The sequence below is a fragment of the Falco punctatus genome (genome assembly GCF_963210335.1).
Source record: "Falco punctatus genome assembly, chromosome: 16".
NCBI lineage: Eukaryota > Metazoa > Chordata > Aves > Falconiformes > Falconidae > Falco > Falco punctatus.
In genome coordinates this window covers 7,473,324-7,487,292 of record NC_137596.1, presented here as the reverse complement: position 1 = coordinate 7,487,292, position 13,969 = coordinate 7,473,324, and the positions used below count along the sequence as shown (strand labels likewise).

General features: G+C 48.4%; 1 protein-coding gene across 3 annotated transcripts in view; it reads right to left on the bottom strand.

The window, feature by feature from the left end:
* The window catches only part of GRIK4 (glutamate ionotropic receptor kainate type subunit 4), a 217,996-nt gene that overhangs the window by 170,480 nt on the left and 33,547 nt on the right, over positions 1–13,969 (bottom strand). The window contains exon 1 of one of the 3 annotated variants that reach the window (XM_080366402.1): positions 56–7,382. The exons of the other annotated variants lie outside the window; for them this stretch is intronic. The gene's annotated coding sequence lies outside the window, so the exon portion shown is untranslated. Of the gene's footprint in view, positions 1–55; positions 7,383–13,969 lie in introns of those variants that run through there. 3 annotated transcript variants of the gene reach the window in all.

Below are 13,969 nucleotides of genomic sequence, written 5' to 3'. Positions count from 1 at the left end.
CAGAGCGTATTACTGTGAGCAGCCTGAGGAACGCAAACACACAGAGGCTCAGCACCTTTTGTGGTCCTCAGGAAACCTGCAAGACCACGGGAGGAGGTAAGCACCACGCCTGCTCCTAGAGAGCAGCGGCAGCGACCTGGACAAGTTGTGGGGATAAGAGATCTCAGAGACAGCTGCAGCCCCCGGCTGGTGCCAAGGGTGTCGTCCATCGTGTGGCTGCGGAGGCGCTGACTTCCCTTGAAACGTCTGGTACTGAAGGCAACGCAACACTGATGTCCTGCCTCCCCACCTGACGGACTTGGGAGGCTCTCCCAGGATACAGCTTCACTGCCCCTGCAGGTTTATGAGAAGTGCCATGGGTGCCACATCTCCATGTGAGCACATCTAGGCACTGAACTAGGCACATACCTTATTACCAAAAAAAAAAAAAAAAAAAAAAACAAACAAAAACCAAACACAACCCCCCCACACCCATGCCTTTCATCATAAATGACCCCAGCCAAAACCACAAGCAGAGTAAACAACTCCAATGTCACTACACAAGATCACACTAAAAGTAACAAACCCCCAAACCCGTGTTATCATAAGTAGTAACATATGAATACCAATATATCCGGTATTATTAATTTCCTTGTGGTTTCTGGCCATGCTTGTTGTGACTAAGGTTTGTTTCACAAACAAGAGACTTATTTTGGTTTAGAAAAGGAAAGCAGAAGTTGCATGGAGGATGCAGGACACCAGGAACTCCAAAATTGCAAATTTACGAGCCCATTCAAACATCTGCCACAAAATCAGAAAACCTGGCCGCTTCCAAACTCTTCTAGAACGTGACGTTGCAGAGTGAGCAGGTTTATCGCCACTCACCCACAGCCCAGCCAAAACCCCCACCAAGGCTGCGAGTGGGCGGTACGTCGGGTGCTGAGTGCCAGCCGCACTGACGCTGCTCCCCTCCGTGCCAAAGGCAGGCACCTGGCCGGGGGCACCGCCGCGGAGAGCCCTGCCCTGTTTAAAGCCCTCCTGGAAGCAAAGAGGGTTTGAAACGCAGCATAGACAAGAAGCAGGGAGAGTCAGACAGCAAGGGGGGCCACAACAGCACCCGAGTCCCAGCTCAACTCTGGAAGGAGACGTGCCCTTGAAGGGCAGGCCGGCGGGCGCATGGTGGCACGGGCACACGGCGGCACAGCCACCGCTCACGGCAGCCCAGTTAAGACAGCAGCTGTCGTTCCAGTACCAACCGGGGCCAGAGGTCACTGATCTCTGCTTGTCACGTGAATGCACTCTGCATCCAGCTGCCTTACAGATTAATCAAATGCTTCAGCCTCCAGCCACGCCAGTGACTTCACAAGAGCAATTTACCACAATAATTAAAAAAAAAAAAAAAAGCGTTACAAGGATTCTGGAGACAGCCATCGGTTAAAGAGCAGAGGAGAGGAAAAAGCTTTCCCTGGACTCCGGTAAGTTACCTTTTGTTAGTCTTCTCTCCAATAACAGATCATTTCCACCAACATCAAGAGGTGACAGCTTCAGGAACCTGTCACATCACTGCCCTTTCACATCCTCCCCTTTCTCCTCTTTCTTCTTCCTGCCTTCCTCACATCGCCATTCACTTTGTGCATCTTGTTTCAGCTATCCAATCAAAAGGGGATGGAAAAAAAGGATTAAGACATAAAAGTTTATTGATTGATTTAAAATTATGCTTTGAAACAAAACCCTCCGAATTGGAAAGCTTGTATTTCAACTGAAAGGGGGTGGTGGAACACAGGAAACACACACGAAATAAACAACCTCATCTCAGAGCGTATATTTTGTCTTCATTATGCCCCTGAGAAGGTGTTAATGTACAATGTACAATGTATTAATCACCCCTCTAACTTCCAAATGTGAAATGCATCATTAACATTCATGTTGTTTTCAATTAGTTTGCTGTATGAGAAGGAGGGGAACAAAGATGGGCTCCCTCACTAAATTTTGTTTCATTTGCAAAGCATGGGGATCATAAAAAGCATCTTGGGTGAAACTTCTGCACTCTCTACCATACACAAGGGCCTGCTGACAGCAAGATGCAGAAAGTTTTTTAATTGATCTGGCTACTCAAAAAAGGCAATGCTATGGGTAGTGTTTTCAGGCAAACAGGTAATTTAGAAGTGCAAGTTCTATTTTCAGGAGTGATTTAAACCCTTTGGGACAGATTTTCAAAGGATATCAGCCGCCAAAAGAGGCAGACAAGCATCTAGTGGGATTTTTAAGAACCCCTAAACTAATAGTGCCCCCGACTCCTACGCACGCTTTCATTTAAAAAGACGAGCTTTGAAGTTTTTTTGATGCAAAATCTTAGAAGATCTCCAGTACAGATACAAGCTCTCCTATGGAGAAAATCTATTTGTTTGTTATTTGTGAAACTCTGATCTTCCACAGACTCCTTTGCCAGTGGACCACTCATTTAGGGCGCCATTGCCCTGGTGATGACCTGTCCCTAACGGCAGCCGAGCGCCTGCCTGTTAGGAGATGTTACGACAAACTCCGAAGGATTTAGTTTCTGGGTGCTGACCGCTTAGGAAAGGAGACGTGCACTCTTGAGTACTGGAATGGCAAGAGCATCAATAGGTCGGCTGTGAAATTTTCCATCCAGCCAAACTCTTCCAAGTCTCGTGGCCGTTCTTTCAGGAACTTCAGTGGCAAAGTTGGAGCAGTTCAAAAGAGATTGTTGAAAAAAATCTGTGAACACTGCACTCTTTTGCTAAACCAGCTCCCACTTACAGATCAGCAAGGACCCCTGTGGTTGTCCAGGCCCCCTTCCAAAACAACCAGCCATGGGCCTTCTTGAGCTCATTCCAATTTCAACTAAAGCACATCTTTCAGGAAAAAAGCATCCAATCACAATGCAAAGTTGCCATTCATGGATAATTGACCACAAGCCTTAGGGGAGATATTACAGTTTCTAATTACTCTCACTGGTTAAAAAATGTCTGTTTTATTTCTAGGTAGAGCTTCTTGAGCTCCAGTTACTTGCAAATGGCTCTGACTGTACTTTCTTAGGCAAAAAATTGGAGTCACCTTGCCAGTAGGAGGAAAAAATAGGACTTTCTAAAGTCAGACACCCTGAGCCCAGGAGGATGACTCACATCTGAGATATCTCCTCCAAAGGAAACACAGCCTAATTCCTCTGCGTTGACTTAAGGAGGAGAAGAGACACCTCAGCGAAGGCAAGTGGAATGGATCCAGGGCAAGGTATGTCTATGCGAATTGAGCTCTCCCCGAAAAAATCTAACCCCTAGCCAGCACAAGGCACCTCACAGCTCAGCCTCCACAAAGCCCAGCTGTTAAAGTAGTCCTGTAGAAACTCCTTGGCTTAACACGGGAATTCAAAAGGATGCACCCAAGGTCCAAGAACAGAAATCGGATGGAGCCCATGTTCTGATTACCAGGATGCTCTTGCCGCATCCCAAGCTGCTGCCCCTACCTGCAGAAGCAGAGTCACTGTGTTCTGGGGACTCCATACAGAGGGCAACGGGATTCAAGTGTTGCTCCCCAATGTGGGAAGCAATAATAAAAAATCTCCCACATAGATCAAGAAAGAGACACATACTGAGCCCTTCCTAAGTAACAGGAGTTACGTGCATCTTCCTTTAACTGTGGCAGCAAATTCCACTTTAACCCCTCCCCCCATTTTAGCATGTGAGCTGTTAAACAAAAAAGCTTTTTGTCTAAAAGTGACACTGCCGGTGACAGAGAGCTACCCGCCTCAGTCTAACATTCAGCACAAAACCGTATCCCACCCATTCCCTACAAACCATGATCCTCTATGGATGGTTACTGCACAGCAGCCCAGGGGGGATAAGCCAAGCCAAAAAGTTCCCACGTGCTGAAGACCTGAAACCACCCAGTGGAACAGGTTGCTATGGTTGCCAAGATTTAATCCAAATTGATACAGGTAAAAAAAAGAAAAATGTAGTGATTAAAAATAAATAAATAGACAAATCTGGGCCTTGTGCCATGAAAAATGTGAAGTTGTCCTTGACTCCCGTAGCAAATGAGGCATGAAATGTATCAAAATGTGATATTGAATATAAGGATGTATTTAATATTTTACAACACTGGAAATCTTGTTACAAAAGAGTTAGATCATAAATCAAGCTGAGAGGGGCCAGTTCTTCCCTTCTCTCCCCTCTCTTTACCTCTAATTGTTCTTAGAAAAGTTTGAGCAGCTGAATCATTTACTGGAGAAAAGAAAGCTGAACATCACTCACAAGAAAACTGGAGGTGCTTCATTTGTCCATCAAAAGCAATAAATTCTCATTAATTATCTATTCTGCCTGAAAGTCACTGCTAATTTCTGAAGATGTCTATCCCCTGCAAGCCTTCAGGAAGAGCATAAAGACTTGAGGCAAACCCCTACATAAAGGCGATCTCTGCCATCAGTTAATGTAACCCGTTGTGCTAATTGCCTATCCAGGCGACCAGTTATCAGCTTATCACTTGTTATTTGTGCAGAAAGATTTGTCACTCGGCTCTCCCATACTGATTTTGCCCCCTGATTTTTACTTCTGCACTGGCTGCTAAACATCAGAGCTGGAGCACACACGGCACCACCCCATCAGCTTTAGAGCCGGGGGAATTCATCTGGCAAACCACAGGTTCCGCAGACGGGAACCCGTCTGTATGGCTCCTAGGCAAGAAATTAAATACATATTTTACTCCTCTTCCTTCTCACTGCCCAGACACACATACACTTTTCATTACTGCTTTTGTTTAAGCACACTCCTGAAAATTACTAACACTGAAAAGGTAAAGTGATTTTAGGAAGAGTGCGTCTACAGTGGAGAAATGGATCATTTTTTAATATACTGCATGCCATTTAACTAACCCTCTGGTAACTGTGGATATGGTACTCACCAAACACAAGAACTGATGCATTTAAATCCCATCCACTGGTCACGGTAAACTAGCAGTTTTAATTTAAGTACCACGCTTACCCACCCTGCATGCCAAGTCCTGTTTGTCACTGTGTTAATGGACATGTTTATTCACACAGTCCCAGAAGAAACCAGTTCCCAAGGGGGAAAAAAAATGCTCCTTCCTCCCCGCAGAGTCCAGAAATGGTGTCACTGACTCCACCAGGGTCACATCGAAGGCACGTCTTCCACGCTGTTCTTTACCCACCTAACCTGCTTTCCTACGGAGACAGGCTCCCCGGCAGCTGTCAGCCTCCCACAACCACCAACGAACCCACCAGGCACCTGCAGCCACATCTGACAGAGCCAGCTCCCTCACATACTTCAAGGTAAACAAAAATAGCTGACAGACAATAGCCAGTCTCTCAGCATCCTCATGGACAGGCAGGATGCAATGCAAGCTCACGTCTTATTAGTGAATTTACACACAGTACAGCTTTTCTGAAGCCTTTTCTGTGGCTGGGCCATTCAGTCAAAGCCCACACTTATTTAGTTATCAAAGAATCCAACCATGAGAAAGAAATCCATAGGAAACCAAGCTTCATTACTTCCACTGCTGATGATACTGCCTCGAAGACTGGGAGAAAAAAGAAAAACATTGGTACTCCAAGTGATAGAGCTTCCATCACTTACCTTGAAATTTATTGCCCAGAGTAATTGAATTGCTGGATTGCAAACTAACACCTGCTCAAGACTTTAAAAAGTTCAGCAGAGACAGAGGGAGGCCTTGCTCAGATCATCACCATTGCACAGCAACAACCCCCCGCGTGCCTTTTCCAACGGACAGCAGCACAAGCCGCATCTGTCTGTCGCAGGGAGCCCGCTCCAGCCCGAAGGAGACATCCTGCGCCCCAGGCTGCTCACCAGCTATCAGGGAAAACACGGAACTGTTTGCTTCAGGTTGAATAAAATGCTTTGTTCCAATTTCAATATTTATAACCTTAATCAAAAGATGAAACACATTTCAAAACAAAATCATTTCTTAATGGAAAACAATCAAAGCATGTTTTTTTTCTAAGACGCCAAACTAGCACATTCATTCTTCTAGAATTTTAGCTTTAACATTCCATTTTTCTAAGCATTTGTTTTGTGATGAATTTACTGCAAACTTCTGACATGAAGTTCCTCTGTTCACCAGATACCGCGCAGTGCTGGTGGAGCCCCTCTTTACTGCAATCACCAACCAGGGCCCCAAAGTGCCCGATGTAATTAATTCCCACCGTCCGCAATGACAGGTGCGTATGGAGGTATCTGGGCTTATTTCCATTTGTTCCCTTCCTCGGAAGCAAACCCTGAGCTGCACGGGGGGAGGCTGGGACCCAAGGGGAGGCAGCGAGCCCCCCGCAGCATGCCGCGCAGGTTCTGGTGCCTTCGCAGTGATTCACCTCCCCCCCTCCCACAGCAGCTGTTTTGCAGAACTGCTGCACCCTCACTTCACCGCCACCCACCACAGCCTGCAACAGGCTCCTCTCAGCAATTGTTTTAAACCTCCTCGCGATTTCCCGATTTCAGTGACACCTCTGTAAACCTAAACCCAACCTCATGCACAGACAGGTTTGGCATTTGCTTGCTCTCCCTTAAACCTCTGTCCTGCATCCCTTCTGACAGCAACAGGCTCCTCTGCCCAGCATCGCTCCTTCCCCCCCGGCTGGGCACAGCTGCCCCAACCACCACCACTCGGTTTTGCTTAAATTACGCAGAGAAGCCACTGTGCAAGAAAGCTGTAATTTGGGGGGGGGGGAGAGGCAACACTTTGCTCCTGGCTTTACAGCAAAGCCGTTCGGCTGTCCACGATCTCGCCATGCGTTCTTCTGCAAGCACCAGCCCATCACGGGTTTGTCCTCTCTAAGGAACAGCGTTGTCCCCCCAGAGACCAGCAGATCCCACAGACCAGCTCGCTCTGCTGCTGCTTCTAACCCGGTGCTCAGGCAGCTCTTGCTGGAATAAACACGACCCCCCTTCCCTCACAGTGCCATCTCACATCTTGACTTCATTCTCCTTTTTCCTCCCCATCTTCAGAAGACATTTCCACCCAACATCCTCTGCCTCAGCAACTCTAAGTAAAACACACGGAACAGCGTCTTTATTCATTTCTCCAAGTAATTAGAAGCAAGAACAGGAGTCAAGAATGTAGACTTTATTCTTCCTAAAGGAAAGCAGATTTCTAATTAGCGAAGGAAGCAGCTTCTGTGGGATTCTTTCTCCAAACAGCTGTTGCTGAGGGATCATCCGTCTTTCTTTTCCCCTTTTGCAGTAAAAAGTTCATTTTATCTTAACATATATAACTGTTGCAGTAGCCAATTAAGGCAGCCAGAGCAAGACTAGAATCAAGGGACAACAGAGCAGAATGAAGCCAACCTGATGAACCCTAAACCACGGCGGGAAGGCGGCAGCCAGCACCCTAATCCCTGCCAGCAGCTCCATGAAGCCCCCCGGCAGCTCCCGCCCCCCCCCCCCCCCCCCACCACAGGAAGGGCTGCTGGAACCCCGGCTCAGCCCGCCGCCAGCCGGTCTCTGTAGCTGCCCCTCGACCTCACCACCCCACACACCCCCCCCCGAAACCATCCTATTTCTTCTGTACTACACTAAATGAATACAAGAGATGGGCAAACAGCACAAGGACTGGCTCGGCTCAGAAGAAACTAAGGGAAACAAACCCTCGCAATGTTGCTGTGGCAAGGGACTACTCACCCATTACTGAGCGAATGCCTATACTGGCGCTAATCATACACAATTACAATAACTCTATATAAAACCTCGTACAACCATTACATTAACAAACCCAACAAACCCAAACCACCAAACTCTCAGGATCATGCTGTCTCCATGCTGACCATAGCACAGCCAGGACAGGTGGTCATGCTGGCCACCTTTGCCATGCCCTAAGGGCCTGACCACACTTGACCTTGCCAAATGGTTTTTATGAAAGCATTCAAATGAAAAAGATTCTCAAATATCAGATACGGGAAAATGACATTTTCCCAGCCATCTTTTTTTTTTTTTTTTTTAGGCCTCAGTCTAAAAGCTGTAGCCAAGTGCATGAAGCGCATGATCAACCATCCCTCCTCTGGCCCTCTGACAGAGGTCAGACAACTTCCACCCAAAGCAACTGACATTCTACTTTGTTTCTACTGGTCTTGCTTCCTTTCCTCCCCTCTAAGAAGTGACAAAGTTGATTGCTTTTAAACCATGCAAAAATCAAAGCTGTGATATTACTTCACATACACACAAGCCTGTCACATCAAAAAAGACATTTTTCCATTAAAGAACATTTTTCACAAGATACATCTTCCTTACCAATTGTATTTGGTTTTCTTCATTATTCTTATTATTCTGGGAAAAAGTTTGACAAGTTCTTTTGAAGGGGGCTCTGTGGAAATGTAAATCACCCCCAGCAAAGCTGCAGTGGCAAGGGCACCTTTGTAATTTCATGCTGAAAGGGATTCTCAGGCAACATCCAGCCCAAGTGAGCTTGCACACACATGCTACTGTGATGCACATATTACTGCACAGTTACAGACTAAGATCAGTGCAGCGGACAACTTCTCTACATGACTATTTCTGTCCAAGGATAACAATGACACAAAAACTAATGGGGCTAAGCAACTTCGATTTAATTTAGGCTGGCGTCCTGAAGGCGTTCCCATCCATGAGAGCAGCAAGGACCTAGAATAGCCTTCCCAAAACTAACCAGGGGGAAAAAGCAATCGCCGTTTCAAGATGGTGCTTGCTAAGTTTTACCAAGGCAGGTACCTGTGATTGCAGGGACTTTGTGTCTCATAAGGTCCCCGTCCAGGCACACATCCAATATTCCTTCAACACATCACACACAGAGAACAGAGCAACGCGTACATATGTGCCACACACACAGTGTTTTCCGCCAAGCCCTCCACTTCTTCAAGATGAAGGTGGCTGAGGCATACACAGACATATTGTGCACCTAAGATACCACATAAACAAACACACCTACAAAGACATTTCATGCTGAACTGGTTTCTCTCCAATCTGTATGCCACAGCTTCCTAAAGAAGCCCTAAAGAATCAGAACAAACAATCAGCATCAAGTGCTGAAATTTAAATGATCACTTAATTCAGTCAAATTCAAGATGCTTCACTTCCATCTGGACAAACCACTCCCTCCCTCACTCTTGGGAAGGCTCGGGTCCCTTCCAGGACCGCAGTTCCTTGCCTCGAAGGCAGGTAAGGGAGCTTGCAAGCATGAAACAAAGAAGTGCAGCCAACGCAATGCAGGCCTGCCAGAATAAGCCCCTTCTGCCAGCCCAAAGCTAGGGATCCAGTTGGACACGCAGCTAAGACAGCTCTCACATTTCACTGCTGGAAAAAGTTACACAAACTGTATTCAGTGGCTAACCTCAGAAAGTCCATACATGCCTAAGGGCGTCCAAGCTCCACCACACCTGTTCCTGTTTGCAGAGAAATGCTCATGCACCCACTTGGAGCAGGGGAGAAAAGGAAAAGAAAAAAAAAATATTGTAAGAGTAAATGCAGTCAGAGATAATTCCCAAGCATTTGGTTACACATGAGCTAGTACAAACACACAAATAAGAAGATGAGATCTGTATCAGTGCTCTGGAACTGGCACATCATGAGCACCACCTAGAAACGGATAAAGCCAGTCAAGAGGGAGGACCGAGAAAGCAACAAAACAAGAGGACTTAAGTGCCAAAGCCAGAGCTGCGCAAGCTGCAGACACCCCTGCTCTGCACAGGCACACACGCAGCGCAGGTGTCTCCTGCCTTAGCCTCAGAGAAGCACTGACACTCTGCAGTCATGCAGTACCATTGGCAGAAAGGGTCAAGAGGCAGATGCAGCTACAAATTTTCCAGTAGCTGAAATGGTGTTTGATCAAAGGAATGTCTTAGAAATCACTGGTGCATTGCTAGGAGAGAGCACTGGAGCAGACATTTCAAAAGTAATTCTTTGCTCACATCACACATCTGCAAGAAGCCAGCACCTGGTTTCCCTCCCCGCCTTCACGGGCTGCCTCTGCTCTGGTCCTTGTTATTCAGCGTATTCAGCATCAGGTTTCCTTTGCACTTCAGTTCCCATCATCCCATCTCAATCCAGTGTTATAAACTGCTCCATCATAAACATTAGCTTGATTACAAAGACTTGCATATAATAAATGTGTATAGTGTATATGTAGGAAGCAAAAGACACCTCTGTATTTTTGGTTTTGTAAAGACAAATAGCCTCAGTTGTTTAATCAATAAAAATGGCTCTCAAACTCCTACTGTTATTACAAAGCTATTCCAGACAGAGTGAAAAAGAACCATTGCATCTATATTCCTGTCAAAGGAGACAGTGGCTGATCGGCCAGGGAATGAACTACCTGGACACATCCTCTGTGCTGCTCCCAAACTCCCCAGTTCTAGCACTAAGCAAACCATCTCCACAGCATCCCAGTCTCTCCCTGCTATGCATGGCTTCATGCAGTTCAGAGCATCCCATTCACCTAAACAGGAATTCTTCCAGGAAAGGACACCGCATCTATGCCAAAACCACAGAATCTGTAAATTATTCAGCAAATTGGCAATTACAGCGAAGGGGGACATGCTGGCTTTGAAGAGTCATACACGTTGGCATCAACAGAAGAGCGGCTGGTGGTCCCAGCGAGCTGGGAGATGGGGAGCTAAGGAGGAGCAAGCCATTCTGTGCAGGCGGCTCTGCAGCAGGTCCCGGGAAGAGGGAGGCTGGCACAGATGCTGCTCCAGCCGGGAGCACTGGTCCTGAGCTGAGACCACCGACCCAGAAGCCTTCTGAGAGGCCCGCAGTGCTGGAGCAGTTGCTCACAACCCCCAGAAATGCTTTCCTGGTAGGAAAGGCAGGGACCACCGTGTGTCACCATATGCCTCACAGCTTGCTCACTCCAGCAACTCCAGACTGGAGCTGTAGGGAACTCAGAGGACAAAGAAACAGCATTTCTTACAGCTTGGTCTCCTCTCACCCTTCAGCACATCTTGCCTTAAGGCTTCTTGCTTCTGGGGACCATGCCACCTTCAGGCAGAAGGCAAAGTTTTCCATCGCTGCATACACAAGATCCATTTTGTCTCTCAAAACCTGAACTTGCTGCATACTGAAAAGTCAACCTTGGCTCTGAAGAAAGCAAGCACAATCCCCAGCGGTTCCTTGAGGGACAGACCCTGGACTGTATTTGAGCAAAGGGTCAGCAAATCCAGAAACTCTGTTGTACAGGAAGGCAGAAGGAGAAAATGGCAGCGGGCAAAGCTTGAAGCCAGACCAGAGAGCAAAGTGCTGTCCCTCTGTGGGGCAGAAGAGGACACCCAAACAAGAAACCGTGCTTCCCCACATGGACACACTTTGCAGCAAAAAAAGATATCCCAAGTCCCAGCCTCTGTGCAACAAAGACATATTCCGCCGCCCCCCGCCCCCCCCCTCCCCCCCCCCCTTTCCTCTCCTGGAGACCGCAATTTAACTGTCAATTCCCTGGTATTTTGTACACTGTTTTTTCTGGCTCTTGGCCAGATCTCCAGGGTGCCATTCTTTTTTTCCCTTCCTTGCTGCTCTCTTTTCTTCACCTCTCCAGTTCACCTTGCTCTCCCTTGAGGTTTCTTTATCTCCACAGCTCCCGGCTGATGGACTCATGACCCCCGATGCCCAGCAAGGCTGATCTCACCCATGCCCCTGTCAGGCTGGTGTCTTCTTCCCCTGCTATTTGCACCCTGGGAATGGAGCTCAGTTGCCCTTTCCTCTGCAGGTGGCAAACTCCCAGAGGGAGGGAGGGTGAGAGAGGGAAATATATCATCACGGTCCACAATATCCCAAAGATCCCCTGTCAATCACAGGCTGAGCAAAACCGCCCTTCAGCCCTGTCCAAGTCGAGCTGTTGCTGGCTGGGGAAAAGAACAACTCATTTTACTTATCAGTGCGGGAAGAGAGATTAGAGATGTTCTGGAGTCTGAAGAGAAAAATCAGTGAATGGAGAAAGAAAAGGTTCTTGTGGAGAAGGAGAGGAGACATTTGCTTGCCAGTACAAGTAGAAGCTAAGGGGAGAAAATAGGCTGAGAAGTGAAGAAGGGACAGGAGAAGGGGGAAGCCAGGCTACAAAAGAGAAGGGACTGCACAGTTCAGCCCTGTACCTCAAACTGAGCTTGAGGGAATAGAAGAAACCGATGCCACAAGCTGCTTCTTTCTGATGCAAGCAAAGTGAGCTCGAAGCACTCTAACACCAAAATCAGAGAGGGGGTGAGGAAAACTGTGTTCCCTCCACCCCTGCGCTCCCCATGGCCATGCCCTCGCACCAGCCACCCACCGCAGCCACCCCCCGCTCCCTCCCCGCACACACGGGCCCACGCTTTCTCCCCGGCTCCCAGACCACAGTTTAGGCTCAGGAGATTTTGCAGCTTGCCGAGATGCTCAGAAAGTGACAGAGCTGACAGGGACAGGTCTGCCCAAAACCACCCACCCAGCGCTTGAACAACCTCCTCTCCATGCTGCCTTCCCAAAGGCTCCCCCAGTGTCTGGTTATCGCTCAGCCCTTCCCTCTCCCCTCCCAAAAAAGGGACATACACAGATTTCTACCCCATTCCCACCCCCAGCATCATCCCCTCCTCCTCAGCCCACCGCCTCTTCTCCCCGCGGCTCCCACTCCCCAAGAAGCAGCCAGGGGGGCACAGGGGGGTGTCGGGGGGGTGCCCCGTGGCCCAGCGGCCCAGCCCGGCCCTGGCGCAGCTCTCCCTCACAAGCCCCTGGCTACACCGAGATACAGCAGCTGCTCACGCCGCAGCAAAGCGCAGAGCCAAGAGTCTTCCCAGCAGCTGGACTAGAGCCCCCCGCGTGAGCCAGGGGCAGGGGGCGTGGGAGCGGGAGCAACGAGGGGGAGAGGGAAGGTGGCTGTGAAAGCAGGGGACGCACTTCTCCCCGAGGTTGAGCAGATGAAGACAAACGCCTGCCAAGGAGCACCCTGGTAAACACCTGAACATTTACCATTCGCACGGCGTTCCACCTCACCCTGCCCAGCATCGTCCACCCCGGTGCCTACAGCCCAGGCACCAGGGTTGCCAGCCTGGCACGCCGCCAGCTCTGCCAGCCCTGGGGGAGCCCAGGGGGACGCAGAAGCCCCGATGCTGCTGCTACGGCCGGGCAGGCAGCCCCGGGAGCACCGCAGCCGTGCCACTGCCTCACCCCGGGCACGGCAGCCTTCGGTGAGCCCCCCTCCACCTAGGATGGCCCCGTAAATTCCTGCGCAGAAGGGATCAGGGTGGAAAGGAGCCTACCTCCAAGTAATTCCAGTCAACACAGACAACTCGTACAAAAGGAGAGAGGAAAACAGAGGCTGGCAGCACGCCCTGGAGGGGAAGATACTGAGCAACATGACAGATTCAAGCCCCAGTACTTCGGCAGGGGAGAGAAAAGAAAAACCTAACCTCCTGTCTCTAAAAAGGAAGGAGTGGATAACGCTTAGCTTATGAAGACTTCTCCCTCTGAAAAATTAATCCTGACAATACAAAGACAAATACAAGAAAGGAACAACTCTCTGCAGAGCACCCATGAAAGAGAAAGCCAAGTTTGGCCAGGAAAGATGATTACTTTAACATAATAATGCCCCACATGTATTTTGAGAAAACCTGTTCTGTGTTTTCTTCCACTGCAAGGCTGTAATAACCCCACAAATATCCAGTCAGCTATAATAAAAGCTGTATCACAATCAACCAGCCAAAAGACCATTATATGGAACACATTTTCAATAAAATAAAAAGAGAGAAAAAAACCAATAAAGCCAACATTTTCAGAGCAAAACCTCAGTGCCTCTTGCCCATCACTTTCATGGACAAACTCGCAAATTGCCTCAGCTCTTAAAGACTTCTCCATTTCTCACTTCAGGAACAGTTTTTTGCAGGTCATTAGCAGCCCTAAGGGAAATGCACTTTCCCACAAGCCTGCATTCCCCAGCAGTGCATCTGGATGATGGTGGCAGAGTGCAAGACCTTATTTTCTTGAGCAATATTCCGACATGGATGCAAACCACCCTCTAC